The sequence below is a fragment of the Ambystoma mexicanum genome, chromosome 8, assembly GCF_040938575.1.
Source record: "Ambystoma mexicanum isolate Mex_15411 chromosome 8, UKY_AmexF1_1, whole genome shotgun sequence".
NCBI classification, from domain to species: Eukaryota; Metazoa; Chordata; class Amphibia; order Caudata; family Ambystomatidae; genus Ambystoma; species Ambystoma mexicanum.
Window position 1 is genome coordinate 97,638,858 of NC_090929.1, and position 25,201 is coordinate 97,664,058.

General features: G+C 48.3%; 1 protein-coding gene across 5 annotated transcripts in view; it reads right to left on the reverse strand.

Annotated features, from left to right (window-relative positions):
* Positions 1 to 25,201, reverse strand: part of MVB12B (multivesicular body subunit 12B) — a 786,673-nt gene that overhangs the window by 663,036 nt on the left and 98,436 nt on the right. The window contains exon 1 of one of the 5 annotated variants that reach the window (XM_069609393.1): positions 13,804 to 13,827. The exons of 3 other annotated variants lie outside the window; for them this stretch is intronic. The gene's annotated coding sequence lies outside the window, so the exon portion shown is untranslated. Of the gene's footprint in view, positions 1 to 6,819; positions 7,065 to 13,803; positions 13,828 to 25,201 lie in introns of those variants that run through there. One more of the 5 variants, XM_069609392.1, reaches the window with a different exon arrangement.

The following is a 25,201-nucleotide window of genomic DNA, read 5'->3' on the forward strand; positions in this document are numbered from 1 at the left end:
ATGACAGCATCTAGAATAGAGGCATCACAAGGCATTACAGTTAAGCTAAAAAGCACAGGGCAACATCTAGATTTGGGCATCAAAGGTAGGCTACAATACGCATGACAGCATCTAGAATAGAGGCATCACAGGGCATTACAGTTAAGCTAAAAAGCACAGGGCAACATCTAGATTTGGGCATCAAAGGTAGGCTACAATACGCATGATAGCATCTAGAGTAGAGGCATCTAAATATGCAAATTTAGTACAATTATTACTCTATCAGAAGTCAAATATAGTAAAAATTAAATCTAGCTAATAAACTTTCAATAAGAACGATACTAGAAAGATTATAACAGTACACAACACATTTGACTATGTTGCTTAAAACATGGCCGCCAAATTTGTAAACAAAGGTTAATGAGAATAATCGATGACATGACACGGCATGACTCTGTCTTAAGTATCATTTCATATCTATTTTTATTTTAATTTTTGTTAAGCCCAATCAGGTCTCAACAATGTACAGCGAATACACTGATGTGAGGCAAACACAAAAACATGACTAATTGACAATACACACTTTTACATACTAATTAGGAACTGAGCCCAAAGTATGGCCGCCGCTAAAGAAACAGGAAGTTGGATCAGGTTGCTAAACAACAGCTGTATGTATAGAACAGAAACTGGCAGGGACGCGGAGCGAACTAGAACATATTCGTACGAGAACGAGAACAGAAGGTAAGCGTCCATGAGGGGCTTCCCAGGCAAACTTTTATAAACAAACGATGAAGCACGTGATTCTGCTCGTGCTCTACTAGCGATGCCAATAGTTACAAAAAAAGAAATTCTGAAATATATTGAACATTGAATGACTCCATGGGAGCATTACAAAAAACGTAGCGAGTGTTTTGGGTTTTTTCTCAACATCAATCTGGATGTAATTTGGTTCGGGGAATTGTTAAAGGACCCAAATATGATTCTAGGAGTAAACCAACCAAATCTGCAGATTCTAGCGCACATCGTTTATAACGTAAGATAAATTCAAAGTTAGAATGGGATTGTTGCACGAACAGGACACGTTTGTACTTATCACTCTTATGTATTTTCTCAATTAGCTTGGGATTTAACCCGTGACTTGCAATACAAGACAGAGATTAAAACGAGAACAAGTAACATTGGGTAAGCTCTTTAACCCTAATACCATACGAATCTTTTATTATCAAAATGGTCAAGTAAATGCAAACTTAGCAAAATAAGAAAAGAGTGATTGATGAATGTCTACAATGTTCAAAATACATACCTAAGTAACTAATAAGTTTTTCATTTTTCATATTTTATCATTTCCTTTCTTTTTGATGTTTTTTTCTCTCATTCCTAAACACTCCTACCCTTTTCCCCTCCCTCAATGGCCACTTTCTTTGAACGGATTGTTCTTGTTTGTGTAATGACTTTTTGAAAATTACATAAATATATTTTTGACTTTGTGAACTTGCTAAAACAATAAGCCCTGCTTTGAGAAAGACGGAGAACCTGTCGAAACACGTTTTATCACAGAGGGCACTGTTTTAATAATAAAAACTTCTAAAAACTACATTGGGAAACGGGGAAAGGAGTTATGTGATTTCTTCACTCTCAGAAAGACGTAGGGTGCATGGGCTCAATGCTTAAGTAACTGCCAAATTTTTGTCTTTCAACTTAACGGAGTAGAGGAACCTAGTACTCCGTTGTTACTATTCCATGTGACCATTAATACAATTCACACAAAAAGATATTCAAAGGCGCTGAGGTCCAACCAAAGGAATACCCACCCCAAAGGTTCCTCATTCTCTTGTCCAGGAGAAGCAATCTTTTTTCTGTGGTCAGACCGTCATGGTCTTCTGTCTTGATATAGTTCCATCAATATTCCCTCCATTCAGACCATTGGATGAACGCTTTACCAGGACTGGGGACTAAACTCTCCGGCGGATGAACCGTAGTACCCTGCATAATGAGTCACCAGCATACTCATCCTGGTAATTACAAACTTAAATGACACTTGTAGCAATAGTCAATCTCCAACACAGTGTCACCCCTTGCGCGACTGTAAAACAATCGCCTTTCAACAATTTCCTTTATCCGTTCATTATTTATTTCCAGAACTGACACGAAGAGGAGAAGGAAATAATAATCGCTGTGCCGAAAGGGAGAATCATTAGGCATACAACAAGGGCCTACCCATTCTCCAACGTTATGAGGTCCTTTCCTCTAAATCCTTTGGTTCCTTGAGTGATACGTCCTGGTGCACACCATGCCACGTCTATAGGGCCATTCCTTTAATGTCCAGCCATGGCACAGAAGACGTTACCAAGGAGATGCATGAGCCTCCCGTAGCTCAAGCACTAGCAGGCTGCCAGAATTCATCCAAAGGCACTGCCCCAGCACACTAATTGCTTACGGGCGGATAGTGTCTCCATCACAAAGAGGGACAGGAACTCGTCAGGAGTGAGGACAACCTCCAGCACCAATTCCGGAGCACACAGCGGATTGCTATTGCGCAGAGGGTCCAGACCACTGGTGACCCTCATCACCAAATTGTGGTGCTCTCTCTGCACTGAGAAAGACCAGTTCCAAAACGTAAAGGTAGGTTTCTATCCTTTATTCGATAACACCATTGGTCTTCAGTGCACCCTCATCAACCACCAACCGTCACACTGCACGCCCGTACATTCCATTCACCACAGTCTAACACACATCACGTTCATTAAGGTTCCATGAATATAGCACGACACAGAAGACACTACAATAACTTTAGACCACTCCAATGAACGCCCACCCACCCTCTCGTATTTGTAAAGCTCCCATTTTATTTCATTATTCAGCATGTTTTAACAACTTTGTTCGTTTTTTAATTAGACTTCGGTGCATGAAGGGTCACATTATATGATTGCACTGATCTGAGAACTATTTCTCTGCTCCTGTAACAAACATTATTTGGAAATAGGGTGCTATATGGCCATAATTAACTTGAACACACTATTTTAGGCAGAGGCGTCAGAAGGCATTTTCACCTAATGCCTGCAATCCTTAAACTGCTCCATAAACCATGTGGTTTAGAGTTTGTCAAAAATGGCTCACTGTGATGAATCAACTTCAGGGGCAACAGTGGTACAGGGATGAATATCAGTTTCTTAACCGTCAATCAGCGCCACACCTCTAGTGCACCAGAAGGGATCCGAACAGGTTGGCTACACGGTCGCTCAGGGTCAGGAATCGGTGTCTCAGTGCTGGTCGACAGTTCTGAAGCACTGGTCGAGGCGGCTCGGGCGTCTTCAGTGGCTGTGGTGTAACAACCATCAGCGGGGCAGTCTGTGGCAGCTCGAGGGGCTCGAAAATGTACTTTAAGGCAGACATCGGTAGATGCTCGTCGATACACTCCTCCTAGCTTCTTCACTGGGCTTGTCTCGTCCTTTAAGGCCATACAGCCCAAAGCTGAGGGGACTGTTGCCTTGTCCTTGGTTTGGGGTACAGAAGCTCTCTGACACTACCTACCTAGGAAGCTTGCTGCAGAGTCTAGCAGGGCATGCTGTGTCCTAGCTGAGTACCGGTTCTGGAGCGGGTGGAGAGTCCTCTGGATTTTTTATCTCCCTCTGTTCCCTGGGAGATGTTTTTGCGGAGGGATCTTGCTTCCCTCTTGGAGGTCCTGGCCTTCCTTCACTGGTGGAAGATTTAAGGCAGAATGTACCTTCAGCCAAGGTCCAATGGTGAATTCTTCCTTCTGCTTCTGGTGAAGCCTCATCTGCCAAAAGAGGGGCTTGGCCCTCTTTTAAAGTCAAATGGACCACAGGGATTGGTGTAGGCTAAGCCTACCTTAATGAACCAATCCTGGTCCCCCCCCCAAATATCTCCTGCATGTGTGAGGTCATAACCAGAGTGCTTTGCAACACAAATGGTAAAGGAGTGAAAACATGTACTAAGTCCTACCAACCTTCCTGTCTGTTGTCAATCAAATTGTCTATCTGGTGGTCTGTCTGTGGTTCCTGATTAAAGTGGCAGGCCTCCCTTGAAGCTGTGGCAAGACCAGACTCTCTCGCTCCGCCAAACCACATTCTCATACCTTCTGAATGGGATCCTCCTTCAGGTATAACTACTGTAAATACGCAGTCCCAGACATGACATTTCATTAATGGCAGGAGCTGGGTTCTAGTTAACACAGTGCAAATGCAAGGTTGTTTGGTTTTCCTGTCTCCTTTGGTAGCGTCTGCAGCCAGGGCCCATGTGGGCCTGTTTAAATTAAACTCCGATTAGTATGCAAATGCTGCCACCAGCTACAGGGCTCAACAAAAAGGACAGGGCGGATCCATGGAGCCTTTGTTAGTTACTTAAGCTGGCCATGGCAGGGGGAAAGTTTGGCCCTCCACCTTCTGGAGATGCATTGTGTACTTCACCTGTCAGATCTCAACTAAATATGACCGGGAAGACTATGCCTGTAGGCTGTGCCCATCCAGAGTACACAGGTCTGTGTATGTCATGCAGTGAGAATAGGAAAATGTGTGCAGATTAGCCCCACACATTTACGGACGTTGATCTACCATCATTCAATTTCATTTAAAAAAAGCTGAGGCGAGCGCACACCCACTGTGCGGATAATCGAATTCCTCACACTCATCAAGGATTACCTAAGAGCAGGCCTCCAAATGTGCTCTATTAGCCATTAGCGTGTGATAATTGACCTTTGGCCAGTAAGAAATGCCATGCAGTGTACGTGTGGAAAATTGAGCAGGCGAGTGAATTTCTATGCCTGACTAGTAGCGTTGAAGTTGAAATGTGAAACCCTGCTTAAGAGCACAGAATTGCTGCACATGAGGTGCCTGCGGCTGAAGCATAGTGGTCACAAGGATGAGTGGGTGCAATTCTTGTTAACTTGTGACAAAGCACCCATAAGGCCAGAAGGGGAAACCGTGAGATACCTACAAAAATAGTGTTTCAGCAACCCTTTCACTGCAGCAAGTAGAAGCTAAATGTGGGGGCTCTACCAGACACAAAAAATAAGATTTACAAACAATTGTCACCAGGCTTTCTCTATTCATGTGACTGGAACCAATATGCAGAGCCATAATGAAACAAACATTGACAATGCCAACCTTTTGGGTTTTGTGTAGGCAAGGGAAAATCATTTGCCAGGCACTGCCATGGTGGTAATAACTGGCCATTGATGGTAGCAGCTGCAAAATGGTGAGAGTACCAGGGCATGTTCGAACAGGGCCTGGCAAATGCCTAATACATATACACAATCAGACACTATTGACTTTGCCAATGCTTGTTTTTAACAGGACTTCAGTGAAGGACATGCATAGTGCTCATAAACAGAGTGGCTGAAAGCAGACCTGGTTAAGACATTTGGATTACACCAGTAGTGTGTTTACAGCTCCGATTAAGTCCAATTCTCAGACGTCTTCTTTAAAAAATAACAGTAGCAGGCACTTTGAGCGCAGAGTGTGATGGTAAGGCTTGGTATACACAGCTCAAAGATATTCCCAGGAGGATGTGTTTTGGCCAGCGAGTGGCAGGGAGTGGGTGAGAAGGACCATAGGGATTAGCATGGCCATGGCAGTCAACAGTTGGGTAAATAACCTAACACCTTCAAGCTTTGTATCCCTCCTCATATGCCATTTCTCCCTAGCTGCAATGTAATGAAATAGTTTTGGCTTATAGGTGGAGCACCAGCGCCACCCAAGTCAAAACTAAAAAGGGACAGAGCTAATACTTTCAGAGTCAACCAGACCTGAAAGAAAGGGTATGGATCCATTCTACCTATCGGTGCTCAATAGGGAGGCAGAAACAGAGCAGAATTGCTGAAGACAAACGATATCATTGTCAGAAGCCAGAGAAGGACGTGTCACACAGCTGTCTGAACCTTAGCGCTGTTGCAAAGTTTTAGAAATTGCTTAGAGGCTGAGTGGGGTAAGGAGAAACCTTACAGAGTGCCTAGTGGTGGCTGGAAGTCTGAAACATCCCTGGAGCGTGAGTGCCGTGTTAAGGAGAGGGGTGCTGAGAAGCCTGAAAATATGCGAGCCTGACAAGGACTGAGAATTGTCAATGATTGGGAGAAAACAAACAGTGGTTGGAAATACTGAGAAAATGAGTAACTCAGAGAGGCTAGGAATAAAGTAAACTATATAGGATAGCTCAGGGGCAACATGCTTGCTTTGGAAGCAAAACGACACGAGCAACACAGGTTCAATCCCCGGGTCCGCGCTTAGAAACCTCTGGGTATTAAGCGCGTTATAAATATCATATCATATCATAATCCTTGTCTCAGGAAGCCCACCTTGAAACGGTATTACCCCAATTGCCTTCTGCACAATTGACCTTCATATTATTTTAGTTATTTTATATATGTATTGGGTTGGTTTTGGATTATAAATTATATAAGGCGATTGGGTGGGGGTTTGCGGAGGATTTTGGATTGGGTGGAGGGTTGCAGGGGATTTCCCCCCGCATATATGTCCTAATTGACCTTCTAAATTAGTTCAATTCTCCCAAGGTCAATTGTGAAAAGGTCAATTAGTATACAACCCTTTGAAACACACTGCTTTGCCGCTTCTAAACACAACACTAAATTATTCTATCGAGAAACTATCTTCCTAAGCATTCCGTACTGGCTGATGCTTAGTGAAGTCTGCAACAAACCTTTGAAGGCACCTTTTTCAAAAATTGAAACTTTAGCCATTAAGCATAGTGCAACATTAGGACCATACATGGCACAAGACCTTCAAGCATCAACATAAGATACATTTTAATTAAAAAAGTAAGAATTAGAGGGACAAAAATATGCTTTCTAAACCTTACGGTACCTACCTGCAGAACAGAACAGCAGAAGGGCCCGGTACACAAATACGTTTTGGGAAATGTATTTTGGTAGGACACAGAAATGACCAAAACGTGCTCAGTCAAAGTGTATGTGAGTCAGTAACATCAAATCCCAGGTGTTTCCCGGTGAAATTCTCCAGGGCACGAGTGCAGATCTTCGCGTTTGGGGACACACAATGGTAGCCTTCATCAGGCATGTCCCGCCACTGAACGGAACGGAAGCAGCTGTGCTTGGCCTTCTGATGTGGTTTCCTTGAGGATTACTGGGAGGCCACTGTGACACACCCAACCCTCTGTGACATCCACACTTCATGGAATGCTGCGGAGACAATGAGGGTTCTTCACAGCGTTAGAGTGAAGCTACGGGGCGGAGGGAAGCCTCTACAAAAAGAGAGCGTGGTGGTATTTAAAAATAATATGCACACAAAATTTAAGGAGTGCAGAACCCATTATTCAGACATCTCACGTTTCCCGTGAGAAGGCCACTCAGTCCTGTTTTTGCTTTGAATTCTGGGACTTGTATTTTTCTTAAATTTCAAATTGCCAGGCGGTGGGACTACAAGTCCCAGAATCCAAAGTGGGAAAAGGGGCTGGATGCATGGCCACGGAAAACCTCAAAGATTTGCATTAATTAGATAACTGTCAAAACAATGTAAACCGAGTGTGCTCTATAAAGGAAAACGCCTCTGAACAGCCATGCAAGGGCCCCAAACACATGCACTACCTGTAACACAGACTCTCAGGCAGGTGCCTGCATTCTAATGGGATCCACAACAAGAACAATACTTAAACTCAGCGCACTGTGGCAGAGTTCCTCCCGCCTCAGTGGAACTCAAACCAAAGTAGTGATTAACAGGCCACCACCCCCTACCTGTACCCTTATAGAATGGAACCGTTACCAATCCTGTGGGAGTTAGGGTGCAACACCACACCCAATCTGATCTTTACCCTGCCCCAACATTGAAGCCACTGGCTCCACTCAACCTATATGGCACTCTACTACCACTCTAGTGCTACTCACAGACCGACTCGATTTAAAAACCCCATGTTGTGGACTCTACTTTCCCTCAGTGCCATGTAGGACACTCCACCTCTGCCCCGGGCACAGGGATTTTGGCATTTCGAATCAGGATGCACCAACAAATATTCCAGCCCAGAAGGTAAACAGAACTGAGTCTTTATGATGTGAATCGAAAGCGAGTTCCTGCTATTGAGGAAGTCATGCCATTTACATTAGGGTGGAGGATCGTAGATCAGTTCCGTAAGTTGGGGGGCTGCTTGGTGGGCGCTAAAGACTAAATGCAAGAAATCTTCTGCAGCTCAATGCTTACACGACTGAGGTTATCCTGCCCACTTTAAGCTCTGTCTGGGGAAAAGCCTGAACCAAAATCTCCTACACACAAATGACCCCTAGAGCGGGGGCGTGGCTAGGGAGCCATGGTGTAGGACGCGTCTTTGCTTGTCTCCTGCTGATCCTACAATATCCTGTCATGCACTGAGGTTGCAGAATATCCTGTCGTGCACTGTGGTTGCAGCCAGTGTTACCGTGGTACAATTGATGCTATCTTTGTGGGAAGATGCAAGGAACAAGATGACTGCAGTTTCGTGAGGATCCGCAGTGAGAAACCACTGCAGAATCGGAAAGAAATGTGCGAGCATTTCGAGTTGCAACAGACAAAATGGAATCTGCCGTATAACAAAGGAAGAACAGTGCACCATAGGAACTAGGCTGAGTAGTGTGGGCTCGCTTTGCTCCTCTTACCAGATCCCTACCTAAATAATAAAACACAGACCAATTGTGTTTATGGAAAAGTTGTAGGCCGTAGGCATTTTATTTTCTTACAGAAAATACAACACAACAAAAATCAATACACTGCCATATGCTTTTGGGCACCTTATGTCCAGTCCCGAAGTTGCCCAAAGCTCCTCCTGAGTCCTTGTTATCCCTGGGCCTTCGTTCCTGGGCACATGCCGCCTACGACATGCTTTGGACCGTGTATCGAAAGAGTACTCGGCGTTCCCACTTCTGCCTGCTCCTTCTTTTTTGGACCGTGTACCGAAAGAGTACTCAGCGTTCCAGCTCCTGCCTGCTCCCTTCTTCATCCGTTATTCTTGTAGGGTGGGTTGGGTGGCAAACGTTTTTCCTTCCCCTTATCCAGGCACTAAGAGCCTACCCGGGAGAGGTGAGCTCTTTACCTGGTTTGTGCCGCCTCTCCTTTTCCTGGCTTATACACCCCAGGCCTTTTGTTCCTTCTTGGGGGCCGGGTTTCCCCCTGGCCCCTTGCTGTTATATTTCGCACCTTCCCCAGGTGCTGTTTCCTGTCCTTTCCTTGGCTTTTGTTTCTTGTGGCGCCGTCCGCCCCTCCCCACTGCTTTCGCGCCGTTTCCCCCCACCCCGTGCCTAAACTCCCAGACCCTCTATCGGCATAGGCTGAGTAGTGTGGGCTCGCTTTGCTCTTCTTACCAGATCCCTACCTAAATAATAAATCACAGACCAATTAAGTTTATGGAAAAGTTGTAGGCCGTAGGCATTTTATTTTCTTACAGAAAATACAACACAACAAAAATCAATACACTGCCATATGCTTTTGGGCACCTTGTGTGAAGACCCGAAGTTGCCCAAGGCTCCTCCTAAGTCCTTGTTATCCCTGGGCCTTCGTTCCTGGGCACATGCCGCCACACCTGAGCGGGTGTTCCTCACGCCCGTTCAGGTCCCCCCCAAAAGCACCCTATCTACAACCCCGTTCTTGGAGGGCCCTAAAAATGTTGTCGAAAACCCCCCCCTCCCCTTCCTTGATAGGTGTACCCCATCCTGGTGAAACATGTCCGGATTGTTCCGGTGTAGACCATGTTTTATGAAGTGCAGCCCTGTGCTCTTGTAGTACTTTTCTACTGATTTATTTAGTTTCTTTCTGGATATTTCGATTGCGTGCCTCGTCTGTGCCCCATACCAGACCCTTCTTGGTATTATTTCTGACATAAAAATCTCGGCTTTCCCCCCAACTGCGGGCTATGCTATGCAGCGACTCGCAAATGTTCCTCTGTAATTTACCCATATTTGTGCTCACCAGGTTGTTCCCTCCAAGATGTATAACCAGGTACTTGGGGGGGGGGGGTCCCTGAAATCTATCAGGTCGACAGCCTGTTGTGAATGTCCTCCCAGTGCATCCCCGGGAGGCCCCACCAGGATGTAATCGCTTCCGTCCCTATGTATTAATAGCTGCCCGTCGACCTCCGGTCGGAGGTCTAGGGATTCTTGAGTGATGCATCTGGGACAGTGGTCCTTCTCTCTGATGCAATTGAGGTCTATTGCTTTCCCCCGTTTGGTCTGTTTTAGCTTTCTTTAGCATTATAGACATCCCCTTGTTTCCTATACTAACATCCCACATCCCTCCATGCCAGGCCGTCTCCAGCCGCCGTATTGCTGGCCACCAGCTCCCCTACCCTGAAAGCCCCGTAATATGCCAGCTCAAAATGCTGCCCTGAACCGCGCGGTTTCGTCCGTGCTGCTGCATGTATCTCGTAACACTTTTAACAGAATTATCAACTTCCCAAAGCTCCCCGGCCTTCTGTTATCTGGTTTCTTCCCCTCTAATTTAGCCCATCCTCTCATAGCATATTTTATTCTAGCGCTGTCGGTTGGGTCCGGTATGCCCGCCACTTTTGTGGTATCTGCCAGCGCCGCTAGATGCACCGCCGCCCAGCTTTTCTTTTTCCCTTTAGCAAATGCCCCTTCGGGAAATTCACACATTTTTTCAATTGAAATTTTATTATTATTTTTTTTCCCTCACCTCTTTTACACCTGTTTCAACCAACACGCACAAACACGCAACACCCCTTCGAGAAATTCACACATTTTTTTCAATTGAAATTTTTCCACCTTTTTTACGACTGTTTCCACCAACACATCTTTTACATGCTTTTCGTACTGCTTACCCGTTTTGTAAGTTAGGGCGTTGCTGGTCAGTTTGTCAATGACCCGTTCCTTTCTCCGTTCTTCTCCCACTTCTTTTGAGTCGACCTTGTAGCCAAGCGTGCTTTCCTTTCCAGTGCCTCCAACGGGACCCATGCCTTCCGCGGCGTGGGCGTTCTTTCCTTGTCGGCATCCGGCCTCAGCACCCTGAATTTTTCCCACTGAAAGCGAGAGATTGCATCAGCCACCATGTTTGCTTCCCCAGCGATGTGCCTCGCCCTTCTGCACATATTCATTTTTAGGCTTTCCAGGGTGATTGCCCGCATTAATTCCAACTCACACTTCCTTTATTTCACACGTGCACCACTGCCATGTTATCCGACCATACTGCCAACTCCTTGTTTCCTAGCTCTTCCCCCCATGCGCATAACGCAACCCATATAGGGAAGAGCTCCACCAGCGTTATGTTTTTTGTCCATTCCGCCACCTGCCATGTTTTTGGCCACTTGCCTGCACCCCACTGTTTCCCCAGTATTGCTCCAAAACCAAGGCCACCTGCTACATCGGTGAACAACACCCTTTTCCCTTCCTCATTTACCGGTGAGCGCCATATCACTGACCCTTTGAAGTATTTCAGCAATTCTGCCCACACTTCCCGATCTCTCTCGATTCCTCCCCCTAGCCTGACTCTGTGGTGCCCCATTGTAGCCCCTCTCGTTTTCAGCTCAATACTTCTCTGGAACACCCTCCCCTGTGGTATGACTCTTCCTGCGAAGTTCAGCTTTCCTGCCAGCGCTTGCAATTCTCTCACTGTCACTTTGTTTCTTCCTTGTAGTTCCTTTATTGTCTTCAGCAGATCAGTCACCTTGTCATCCGGGATCCGGCACCTTCCTTTGTTTGAGTCAATTTCTATTCCTTAGGAATTGGATAATCTGCTTTGGGCCCCTCGTTTTCTCCTCCGCCAGTGGCAAACCCCACTCGCTTGTTATTCCACGAATTTATCCAAGGTTGCCTTGCATATCTTTGAACCTATGGGCCCAACGAATATAAAATCGTCCAGGTAATGTACCATCATGGACTCCCTCATCTCTTCTGTTACCGCCCATTGCAAAATTTAACTTACCCTCTCAAAATATGCACATGAGATGTCGCACCCCATCGGGATACATTTGTCGATGAAGTAATCCCCCTCCCAATGCATACATAACCATCTTTGAGATCTGCTGTTGACTGGAAACAGGCGGAATGCAGATGTAATGTCTGCTTTCGCCATGCATGCCCCTTTTCCGGTTTTCCTGACCAGTTCTACTGCCTCCTCGAAGTCTGAATATGATACTGTCGCCTCGCTCTGGGCGATGCCGTCGTTCACCGAGGCCCCCGGGGAGGTAGGATAGGTGGTGTATCAGCCTGTATTCCCCTTTGTCTTTTTTCGGCACCTGCCCCAGTGGAGCGCATATAAATTCTTCGAATGGTAAGGCTGTAAAGGGGCCCTCCACCCTCCCAAGTTCTACCTCTTTCCAGATCTTACTGGTCACTATATCTCTGTTCTCGGTTGCCGACTTCAGGTTCCTAGGAATGCCTTGCGCTCCCTGCCTGGTAAACGGGATGTTAAAACCTTCTCTAAAGCCTTGTCTGATCTCATCTGCCGTTTCTTGGTCTGGGTATTTCTGGAGCCACCCTCCCATCCTCTCAATTTTTACTGGCGTGGCCCCCTTCCCGCCCCAGCTCTTATTTCTATGTCTCTTCGCTTCTGCCGCTTGGAGCTGCGGCCCTTGTGCACTTGGAGCTGCTGTGGTCACCCTTACATCTCTCGCACTTGTGGCTGAACTTGCACTTCCATCCCCAGCTACAGGGTACCCCCTTCTCAAAATTCCGACATTGTCCTGGTTCTGCTCGTGCTGTTCCCGTGCTCCCACTGCCCCCCCTGCATTGTTGGGGGCAGGCTGCTCTGCCACCCTCTCTGTGACCCATAATTTTTGCTCCGAAAACTCTGGTCTCTATTTCTGTCATAGCTGGATTCGTACCTTCTGTTATTGTATCTATAATCCCCTTTGTAATCATTCTGCCAATATTGCCTTCTCTGCTGCCCCCCTGCGCTTCGCTCCTTGGAATCCCATTTCTCCTTCAGCACATTAAATATGTAGAGATTAAAATTTACTTCATCCCAACCCATATCCGGAAAGCAGTCCATCTCCTTTCTGAACTTGTGATCATGCTCCAGCCATGCGTCGCCCCCAAATGCCGCGTGTACCTTCAGCACCCTCTGCTGATACGCCACTAATGCTACCCCATCTTCCGGGAATTTTCGTAATATAATTGTAGACATTATGGTGAAGGCCGCCATCCAGTTGTCAAAATTCCTTACCACTGGCCCCTTTTTTAGTAAGCTTTTCTCGTCCTTAATGTCCTCTTGGGCCACATTCATCTCCCTCTTTTGACAATCTAACAATGTGAAAATATATATTCCTTCCTCCATATTTTCTCCTTTACTTTGTCATTTATGTACCAAGCCATTGCCTTCATTGACCTGCCCTGTGCATCTTTACCCATGGTTGGCCTGCCATATTTTGTCTTGAGTGGCCCCCCACTTTCTGCCGCTGCCCCCGGTGGTGCTGCCCCCGGTGGTGGGTCCCCTGACACTGTTGCCCCTGGTGCCCCCGTTGGCACCCCCGGTTGTGGGTTGGGTCCTTGCGGTGCCCCCCCTGTGTTTGGCCCTACCGGTGCACCTTGTGGTGCCGGGACTATTGGTGCCCCTTGTGGCGCTGGGACTACTGGTGCCCCTTGTGGCGCTGGGACCGGGGTTTCCCTGGGTTCTGCCCCTGCCCCCCCTCTCTGTTTCTCCCTGCTCACCACTCCTCTCCATTTTACCCAAGCTTTTAGATGGTCCCTTTCTTCATCATCTCTGCTTGCTTCAGTTGAGGAACTCCCCTGCCGCTCCTACCTGGATCCCTTCTCCCGTCTGCTCTTCTTGCCATTGGCTCTGGGCGACTTACCCAAAACCGTGGCGCAATTCTTTAACATTTTTATGATTTTATTCCCCACATTATTATTCACAGTACCTTTGTTTTTATCTTTTTTCTTCCTCTTGGTAGGTGCCTCGGTCTGTTTCTCCGATCTCTTCGACTCCACTCTCCCCCTCTTCTGTCCTTGCGGTACCTCGTCTTCTCCTTCGCTGCTGCTGGGCTCTATGAACAGCAAAGGTGACGTTGCCTTCGCCCTTTCTTCCTTCTGCATTATCTCCAGCACCCATTGTGCCCCATATTATTTCTCTGCTTTTCTCGCCCATTCTGAGAATTCTTGAGCCCTTTTTGCTCTTCCTTCCGCCATCCTTCTCGTCTGAATTTTGTCAGCCACGCTTTCTGTCTCCTTCGCACCGTGCGTCCTCTGTTTTTCTGGTCTTCTACTCCCGATCTTCCTCGCCCATCTCGCTTGTCCACGGCGAAAGTGCTCTGTTCGCTCGCAGCTGATACGTCTGGGTCGCTCCTGCTCCGGCACAGCTGGGCGAACTCGTAGCCCCTGCGTTTAGGTCAAATTAAGAGGAGGTGGAAACGCGTGAGCCCGCAAGAGCAAATGTTTTTCCTTCCCCTTATTCAGGCACTAAGAGCCTACCCGAGAGAGGTGAGCTCTTAACTGGTTTGTGCCACCTCTCCTTTTCCTGGCTTACTTATACACCCCCGGCCTTTTGTTCCTTCTTGGGGGCGGCCGGGTTACCCCCCTCCCCCTTGCGGTTATATTTTGCACCTTCCCAGGTGCTGCTTCCTGCCCTTTCTTGCGCTTTTGTTTCTTGTGGCGCCGTTCAGATGCCCCTCCCTACGCTTTCGTGCCGTTTCCACCCACCCCGCGCCTAAACTCCCAGACCCTCCATCGTCCCGCATTTCATGCGGCCCGGGGCCTGGGGCATAGGCTGAGTAGTGTGGGCTCGCTTTGCTCCTCTTACCAGATCCCTACCTAAATAATAAATCACAGACCAATTGTGTTTATGGAAAGGTTGTAGGCCGTAGGCATTTTATTTTCTTACAGAAAATACAACACAACAAAAATCAATACACTGCCATATGTTTTTGGGCACCTTGTGTCGGCCCGGGGCCTGGGGCAAACGGAGCTGGACCGCACAGAGACTGAGACGGACACACACACTGGCCTGTCACAAACGCAGGGAGTCACTGAACATAGCGTATGCACAGGACTCCACACGCCCGGTGACTAGATGAATCCCCGACAGATGGAGGAAGACGCGGCAAACCGAGCCTCAGCAGCGATGCAGGCACGGCACGAAACCGAATCCCTTCTCTCAGAGTGTGGCGCTGCTGGTAGGAGACCCACAGCCATCGGTAATGGTCACCCCAGCAGGAAATGAAGGCTCGGCATGAAGCGAGCAATAGCAAGTGGGTACACAAGGATACACAACATGCCCGAATGCTGAGGCACGAACTGAGCTATAATATTGAATGTACGGGTATCATCGTCCACTCTGTGCTGTCCTGGGCAGACACTGCTACCGGAGCGAATCCGGGTGCCGCGCGCTGCCTGTGTAATCATTGGCGAAGGTGGACCCAGCAAGAAGCCAGCGCGATCGGAGCATCAGAAACTGACATGCAGGCCGCGGCAGCAGTCGGAGCGGAGGAACGCTGCTTGTGTTCCGAACGGAGGGGATACACCAGGACCAATGACCCCTATGGATAAATAATCCAGGGGTATGGTGGAATGATATCCGGGAGTGGCGGGGGGGCGGTGGAGTGGTTGGGGGGGTGATCAAGTCATTGCTTCAACTGTGCTGCCTGAAACGGGTCCTTTGATTCCTAGCAAAGATCAGACGCGAGTAGGAAAGGCCCTTTCCAAAGCCAGGCTGGACCAGTGCAACGGCCTGCATACAGGCCTCCACTCAAATTGCGGCTTTCCGGCTTTTGGATGGCCTGCATAGAGGTGTAGCGCCTACTTTCTGGCCCTGTTCGGGGCATAGATGGGTGCCTTCCCTACCCCCAGGGACGGAGCCCATAGGACTCTGCAACTGCATCCCCCAGACCGACCATCCGCAAATGAAATCGAAGATAAAAGAGGAGTCCTTACCGTATTCCTTCATGAGACACAGAGACCAAGGTGGAGGTTGGATCTCAACGGGGACCCTTTTTATTCATAAAACAAAAAACCCAATATCTTATTACACATTTCCTAAACATTTCCTCCTATCAAAAACCACGTTCTCCCTGACTTAAGCACATACCTAACCGCACTATACCTATCACTGACTCTGTAACCCAAGCATACACACATGAAATAAAGCAACATTAACACACATACACCATAATACATTTGTTACATTACATTGCAGCAGCCCCCCTTTTTCAGTACCTGTGGGTGCTGTCTCTGGCAGTTAGGGGTCTGCTCCCCTGATGCTAAATGTGGCTGTTTATCTCAGTTTGTGGGTCCCCCATACTTGTTCTTCTCAGGGGCCCCTTGCACCATGTGGGGCCACCCGATCTCACTGCACAGCCTGTGCCTCAATATATGTATTTTCAGCAGACACATCTTCCACATGGGGCTGCCTCTCAGTGCTGCAGGCCCTGTCACACTCTTGATTTTTCTTATGCATTTCTTCGGCTGCCCCCAATCCCTAGGGGTGCCCAAGGCTTTAAGTGGGCCGGGGCCAGCCAGGGTCAAGCCCCAGCAGTTTCCAGAAAGGGCTCCCGAGCCGGGGCCTGGCTGGGACCACCCCCCAAATAGTCCCAGCCAGCTGACACCTCAGACGCTGCATGGTTACACAAGCTGCCTGCAGGTGTCGGCACTTTGGATTAAAAAACAAGAAAAGGCATCCCTTTTCTTTTTCCTAAACCGAAGTACTGACACCTGCAAGCAGCAGGTATAACCGTGCAGTGCGGGCTGCCTGATGTCTATGTACTCGAAACAGGAGGAGCTCTGGACTGCCTAGCTCTCCTTTTGTTTGAGTAATTAGTCATCACCCAGCATGAAGCCTCTTGGCCCCTTGACTTCATGCTGAGTGATGACTAGTTACTCGGAAACAAAAGAAGAGACTGGGCCCTGCAGCCCTCTTCCTCTTTCAAGTACAGAGACACCAGCAGCAGGCACACCTTTCATTCAAGGAGACCGTGGTTAAAGCGGGATCCTTGAATGAAAGGGCTGCCTGCTGCGTGCAAGCTGCAGCACAGTGGTGTTACACCTTTTGGTGCGCCCAGGCACTTCTTTTGTTTAAAAGGAGGGGCTGGGACGGCCACCAGGTGGCGCGTAGATGGAGGACCCCAGTAAAGCGTGAATGTGCCCCCATTTGCCCCTAAAGTGATGATCTAAGGACAACAGATAGAAGGCTAAACCCGAAGAGCATATGTTGAGCGAAAACTGATCAAAAACGGGCCAGGGAACCCAGAGAAACCTTCAGCTGATTGTGCGGCCCAGCACGCGAAAACAGCACAACCAGCACATGAAAACAGCACGACGCAGGCTAACCGCCCGCTTTCCAGAGGGAGTAGACTGGTGTGTCGCAGACGGACTCCCTTGCCGACAGAGTACAGCAGGCACGAGAGACTCATGAAACCAGAGCGCCAATCTCGATACGAACTGTGAAGAGCCCCCGGCAGCTGCTTGTGCGACGGGGCGGCCCGCGGTGACTGTGCCCCGCCGACCCTGGCATATGGGACAAGGCGGGCCCTCATATCCCCCCCGTTTTCCCACAGACACGGGCCATAGATATCTTCTTGCCCAACAACGAGACTCAGACTGACATAGGCCCTCGAGGCGACGCACCGCCGGCGCACACACCCTGGCGAGCCGCACAGCCACAGCAAACACCGCCGTGCACCATCCAAAGGGACGCGCTCCTCAAACAAAGGGGCAGGACCGACGCGGACTGTCGGCCCAATTAAGAAAACATCAGAGAGGCGCAACGGACACGCACATAGGCGGCAACGGGCCCATAAGCGACGAACACACAGACTTCCGCCAGGTATCCAGGGGCGAAACGGGTCCCGCAGAAACGGAAACATTAATACTGCATCAACATCCTGGAAAACAGAGCCACACAACAGAAGGGACCTCCACAGAAAGACGCAAACAAATAGTGTTATCTGGACACACGTTAAGAGGTGTGGGACCGCTTTCCTCGCTGATTTGGAGAGCCTGCCACAACGGGGAGCAAACAGGAGGTCTGCCCTAAATGACAACAGACCCAGCACCTACACCCCGAAAACAACAAAGCCTGTGCACGCCATGGTCTCAGTCCCTGAGACCATATAACATGGCACATAAAAATTGCAACACCGTGAGGAGCCCTCCTGCGCCATAGCCTATCAAAGTGCACCATGACCCAGAGGCCAGAAGATAAGGGGAGGATACAAATCTGGTCCCCCTCCCCAGCTGGTTGACCGGAAGCAACGCAACGGTCACAGCGGATAAGCATTTTTCAGAATGAAAAAGTGAGAGTCCTCGGATTAAGTTTCTGTGCAGAGCGATCTGCACACAAAGAAGAGGTCAAGGGTGTGTGACCCACGACTCGAGGCGTGTGCCCGCCCGCCACTCATGACTTAACAGGGACACTCTATGGTGACCAACCTTGCAACGTCTCTCCCAGAGAGCACCCCCACAACTGCTCCCCATCAGAGAATACAGTGGTATACCCCTGGTCTCCTCCTGGGTCCCCTGACCACGCACTTAGGTGGGAAGAGGCACCACCAAAACGGTTATCTTTAGAAGATGGCCACAAGCGAAAACAACAGTGAATGGATCCCAGAGACAGACTGGCAGACTTTGCATACCCAGGCAAGAAGGAAGACGGCGACCCATTCAAGGACAAAGCAATGGCGGCAGGGAGTCAAGGCTCTATGGCCACCAACGGAGAAGTCGCCTCTTTACTAGAGGAAATAAGAGGCATGCGTGCCGATATTGGCAGCAAAGTGGACAAGATCAATGTCAGACTGGACAAAATGGAGGAAAGGCTACACGAGGTAGAAAACATCCAGTTATCCCTTGACACCATGGAAACACAAATGGACGTCCGTCTAAGTGAAATAGAGCGACGTGAAGCAGAAATGGTCCTAAAGATGGATGACTTTGAAAACCGAGAAAGGAGAAACAACTGCTGCTTCTTTGGAATACCAGAAAAAGAGGGAGACAGAGGGAGACCTTAACAGTGTGATCCATCAAATCCTAAAGCACCTTATTGAGGATGATTCGATTGATGTCACGAAGATCAAAAGGCTCCACAGAGCCGAAGGTCCAGCTGGAGTCCCGAGATCAGTTCTAGTGCATTTTCACAACTATCCCGACCGGTTCAAGATCCTAGAGAGAGCCAAAGTGAAGGGATCAGTAATGCTGGGTTCAGCCCGTATTTCAATATTTCAAGACCCATCATCCCTTACTCTTGCCAAAAGACATATGTGCCAGACCCTAACCAAATGGCTGAAAGATAAGGGAGTGCGATACAGATGGGGATATCCCTTTTCATTCAATTTTGGGCTGGACGGACAAAAACGCAAACTCATAATTGAACCGGAAATTAAAGACACCATTCGGGAGCTACTCAGTGAAGAAGATTGCAACCCAGGGAACGGGAGCTGAGTCGAGGGTGACAGGATGGAAGGTGAAGGGGCCTAAGAGGAGAAGGATTCCTGGTTCGAGGACATTTATTAAGCTCAATGCATCCTCTCCCAGCGCATCTTGAAGTGACTCCTAAGAGCGCCGAAGATATGTTTCAGAGAGACGCTCGCAATAATGAACCCACGTAAGAGTCACTGGTGGGGAATAGTGCACTGACCAGTAGGCAATACACACACGTTCTGTTGCACCACCCGCACGGGGCCAACAAGCCCTGACAAACGTAGCAAAGTTGAGAAATGTTACAAATGTTAAAGTTCTGCACTAAATGGTTAAAATGACGGGAAATGGGGGGCACCCAACAACGTGGTGTTAAGAGCAGGGGTCTGGGTAAAGGACCTCGCTGGTGGCTCGGACTCGCCTAGTGACGTTAACTGTGAGGGACTGGGCGCCCCATAGGGAGGAAAGTATAGGGAGGGGAGGGAAATGAAGGGGAACGGGGAGGGTGGGGGACTTCAAGGGGACTGGGAGGGAACCCTGGGAAAACTCACTTAGCAAAAAGGCTCAGGAAATGACCTCTACCACATTCAAACATACCAACATCAAGGGTCCTGGTTTGCATGAAGAAGTATGTGAAAATTACATGTACTGCACATGGCGGCAGTAAAGATGGCTTGCGTGGGTGACCATCTACGTGTATGCACATTGCACGTCAAGGGTCTAAATTCACCCACAAAAAGATCCCTTGTAGCCAGAGAATTCAAAAGATCCGGAATCGATGTCCTTTTTTTGCATGAAACTAGCTATCAAAAGGGTGACGAACGTAGGATAGTGGCCCGATAGGCGACACAAACTGGAATTCGGGCACTATTTAAAGGGCGGGGGTCGGCATCCTAATAAGAAAGGGTTTATGCATGGAGGTTACAACCACAGGGTCAGACACAGGGCAGAGCGTTACTGATATCAGGCCTCATACAAAACGTAAGTGTCTCTTTTGCCACAGGAAATGCCCCCAACCACGGCCCGAAGAGATTATGACCATAGAAAAGATATTGGGGGAGGCACCGGGTCACCTACTAGGGGGTGACTTTAACATTTGGATGGACATGATACTAGACAGACAAGCGGGAGGAGAGGCAAATCATGAACCCATGGGGCAAGGAGAATCAGAACTTAGCATGGCCTTGAACTCTAGGGTTTGAGGGACAGTTGGAGATACCTACACCCACAAGAAAGAGGCTTTACCTTTTACTCGTCTCCACACGGCACTCTCACACGGATCGACTACCTTTATGTCTCAAGAGACCGTGGGGACGCAATGGGGAACTCTCATATTCACCCGATCTCATGGTCAGATCACGATATGGTGTCCATAGACAGACTGGCAAGGTCTGTATCCCAGAAACTCAAAATGGAGCTGCAATGACACATTATGGAAAGACCTGATCTTCAGTGAGGAATTAGAAAACGAAATTAAACAATATTTCAACACTAATGATACGGGGGAGGTGAAAAAGACCCTGGTGTGGGACGCGGCCAAAGCCATATGGAAAGGTATCCAAATCAGAGAGGGGGCACGTAAAAAAAGAGCGCGTGCTTATAGAGAAAGGCTAGGAGGGAAAACAGTGGAGGCAGAGAGCCTAGCTCAATCCGCCCCCATGGACAGACAAGTATCTCATGGAGGCCAGAGGCCTAAGAGAGAAACTAAAGACACTGGAGGAGGGCAAGATTATCCGGAACTTACAGTTCCTCAAGCAAAAATTCTATGAGAAAGGGGACAAAGCCAACGCCCTCTTGGCAGCACGTTTGCAGAAACAGCAGGCCGAGAGGTGGGTGACTGGTATGGAGGGAGCAGATGGCAAAAACACGAGCACGGCAGAGGGTATTCAGGAAGCTTTCGCCTCATTTTATGCCACCCTATACAGTAGTGAAGGCTCAGCACCCACAGGGGCCATTGATCAGTACTCAACAGAATTCCACCTCCCATCCCTGTCCAAAGTAGAGTCAAAGGCCTTGGAAATCCCAATCACAGGAGAAGAAATACTGAAAGCCATTGGATGCCTTAAGCTGGGCAAAGCACGGGGTGACGATGGCTTTACCCCAGGTTTCTACAAAGCATTTGCAGCAACCCTGACCCCCTTCCTAACATGTCCCTTTTAAGGACAACATGTAGACGGGGGGGCTCCTGATTCATTCGCCCAGGCCCTCCTCACAGTGATACCCAAAGAAGGCAGAGACCCCAAACATTGTGGATCCTATCAACCAATATCGCTCCTAAATCTAGATGCAAAAATATACGCATCGCAGCTAGATTGGGGAGCCACCTGCCCAAATTGGTACATTCGGATCAGGTGGGCTTTGTGATGGGACTCCAGGGAGCGGACACAATGAGGAAAACTTTCCACTTCATAAATGAAGCGCAGGGGATGCAGGGGGACCCAACACTTCTCTCTCTAGATGCCTAAAAAGCGTTTGACAGGGTGCAATGGGTCTTTCTAGATGGGGTCCTGACAAGGATAGGACTGTGTCTAAGAATCTTGAGGGGCATTACAGCGATTTTACTCCTCCCCAAAGACCTGTGTAGCAGTCAATGGGGGTCAATCCAGATGGTTTAACCTGGGGACAGGGACTAGACAAGGTTGCCCGCTATCCTCGTTACTCTTTGACCTCGCATTATAACCACTCGCCCATAGGTTAAGACGAGATCACAGGGTGGAGGGAATTACGGTCGTGGAGAAAACATACAAATTGGGGCTCTATGCAGACGACATGCTGCTTCATGTAACCAACCCACTAACCTCTATCGCAGCGACTCAAGTAATTGAGTCATACGGCCAGCTAGCGGTGCTCAAGATAAACACTGGAAAGTCAGTCCTCTTCCCAATAGATAAAAATAGAGACGTAGATGCCGGGCGGTTCACCCGCTGGTATAAAAGTCTGCCTGAGCACATTACGGTATTTGGCCATTAATGTCACTAGAGGCCTTGATGGACTGTATGAGCTTAACTCCCCCCCCCCCTGATGACAGTCATATAAAAAGACCGTGAAAGATGGCATCGGCTCACCATCTCCTGGATGGGATGACTTAACACCATCAAAATGGTGATACTACCTAAGATCTTGTATCTCTTCCAAATGCTCCCCATACAGATACCCAACGGCTTCTTTAAGAACATCAAGGGTTCTCTAACACGCTTCCTGTGGCAGGGCAAAAAAGCAAGGTTCTCCAACGGACTACTGCACTTACGCAAAGACAAAGGAGGGGTGGGACAACCAGACATACGCACATACTATAAAGCTGCACAATTGAGAGTCCAGATCCCTCGTCTCAGGCCACATGTAGACTTACAATGGGGGGGTCTCGACAATCATCATCTCCGCCCTGCAACAGTAGGGCAATCTTTGTGGGTCCCAAGATCAAAGCTATTGAAGAGGATTTGGATCCACCCCATACTAGGTACCCTGTGGAGTATTTGGTGACAAGGAGCCGGGCTGAAGGGTGTTACAACTTGGCCCTTCCCGTTGAGCCACCTCTGAGCACCCGGAATCTGCGACGCTATCCCGGACCACTCGAGGTACCAAGCCTGGTAGGAGGCCGGACTAGAAAGAGCAGGGCAACTCTGGAAAGCAGGATCCTTTCTTACCATACAGGATCTTGAGGATTCATTGGGGCTAGGACCACTATTTCTATACCTACAACTAAAGGGGGTCATGACCAGAGAAATCTGGAAAGCTGTAAAGAGAGCCCACATCTTTCGAGATAGTGCTGGACACTGGCACCGGCACCAGAGGCCTAATAGGCGCACTTAATGGGCCATTATAGAAACGGAGAGATCACCATCCGATAAACGAAGGGAGAAATGGGAAGGTGACTTGGGAAGGGAACTTTTCTTGAACGAATGGCTCCAAATATGAGAAGAACCTTACAAACTTTAACTGCTTGTCAATACAAACTTCATGGCATAAAATTCCTCTATAGATGGCAATGTGACCCTGTACGACCTCTCCAAGATTAATCAGCGAACGTGTCCCTTTTGTTGGCATGAATGTGGGATGAAAGCCAACTATTGGCACATGTGGTGGGGCTGCAAAGCAGTTCAGTCATACTGGGTGCTAAGCAGGGTCAAAGATCTAGCTGGAGTGACAAGGGAGAAGCAACACTGATTTGGATTAGAAGAACAGGAAGACAAGCTCCCTAAACTACACAAAATGGCACAGAGGCATGTCTTGCCATGTTCTGGAAAAGAGCACAACTCGCGATAAAAGCTGAATGGCTCAATGTAGCTCGGAATTTATATTGCATGGACTGTCTAACTGCAGCAATCCACGGAGACCAAAGCTCAGTTGAAACAGGCTGGGCTGACTTCTGTGGACAATATGGCCATTGAAACAATGCACGCAGAACTGGTTCACCACGATGAAACTCCAGTAAGCTGTAGATAATTATCTACGACGACACAAATGTTGCAGAATAAGAGTTTGTTTATGTGCATGGTGTGGTTCCCCTATGTGATGTCATCGATTGCAGAGGCCAATGACTGAGTCAGCGTGAAATGTAAAGGAGGGGAGGGGTGAGAGGGTGGGCAGGGAGTTGGCTAATCCTACAGTTACGCCTGCATAATTGGTTTAATTTCTTCAGTATGTTAATGTTGATATAAATGGTTGACCATTTATTGCCTGTGTACAATGTGACTCCAGAAACTCAATAAAAAACACATTTTTTTTTTTTTTTAAAAAGGAGGGGCTGGGTGCATCAAAGGTAATAATGTCTGTGTGCACCAGCTCCACCTCTTTTACCAGCCACCCGCTGATTTCCAATCCCACTTAAAGGATAGTTCCGGGACTTTTTTTTTATTGTCCCTACGGTTCGGCCATGTGTTTTTAAGCATAAATCGGTAGATCGTAGAAAACTTTCCTATGGACCTTACCCGACTTTTCGTCCATTAACGCACTCGAAATCAGCCGCCATTTTGTGATAATCCTATCATTTCCCCCCATCGACCTGGCTCACCTGCGTTTGCGGCACTAAATCAAATCCCCCGCCCCTGAGCCTGACATCAGCAGACGCATACCGCCCATTTCCCAACGCCAAAGCACGTTTCGTGTCAACAATCGCTGCGCCTCAGCTAATGAAGTGTCGCCATGGAAATGGCAGGACGCCTCTTTCCTCAATAAGTATAAACACACCGTTTCACAACACACAGCAGCAGATTTTCGATTCCATTCCTCTCTCTGTGTTACTTTGAGTATTCTGTGACTCGTTTCTGTGCTCTGGTCAGCTACCTTCGCCGCTTCTAGGCCTTGTGAACACCTGTACCATCTCTGTAAATTATTTTACTTTCTTTACCACACAATGGCTACAATAATGCCGTATATGTACGAGCCCGAGTACACCGAGGAGGAACTACTAGAAAGGCAAGCACGCGAAAACGATGGGGATTCGGACGGCAGTTGGGAGGACCAGTCAACGGATGAAGAGCCTGGACCATGTCGCATGGACGGCGTCTCCACCTGGTGCACGTGCAATCGGTGCGAGCTAATGCCAACTGAGGAGGAGAACTGCTGCTGCCGTGAAAATTCCAGGTGCTTGGCCTACATTTCGGAAGGCGAGCCAAGTCCGCAATGCATCACCGAGCTGCCAGAGTTCAGGGAAGCCTGCCTCTCACGGACCGTGTTGAGGATGATGATGGTGCTTATGCACGAACTTCGCGGCACTGTTCGTCCGCGTAATCCGAGTAACGAGTAAGTATACTCTGGTTGTGATGTCAGTGATGCCACTACTATTTCATGGTCGTCTCCCACATATAAAATTACATCTACATATCATTCGAACGCATGTAAATTGGTTCCATATTGTGCATTTGCTAGATAGAATTTTTTTCAAAGCAGAATGACATTTTTTACCTGAATCGACAT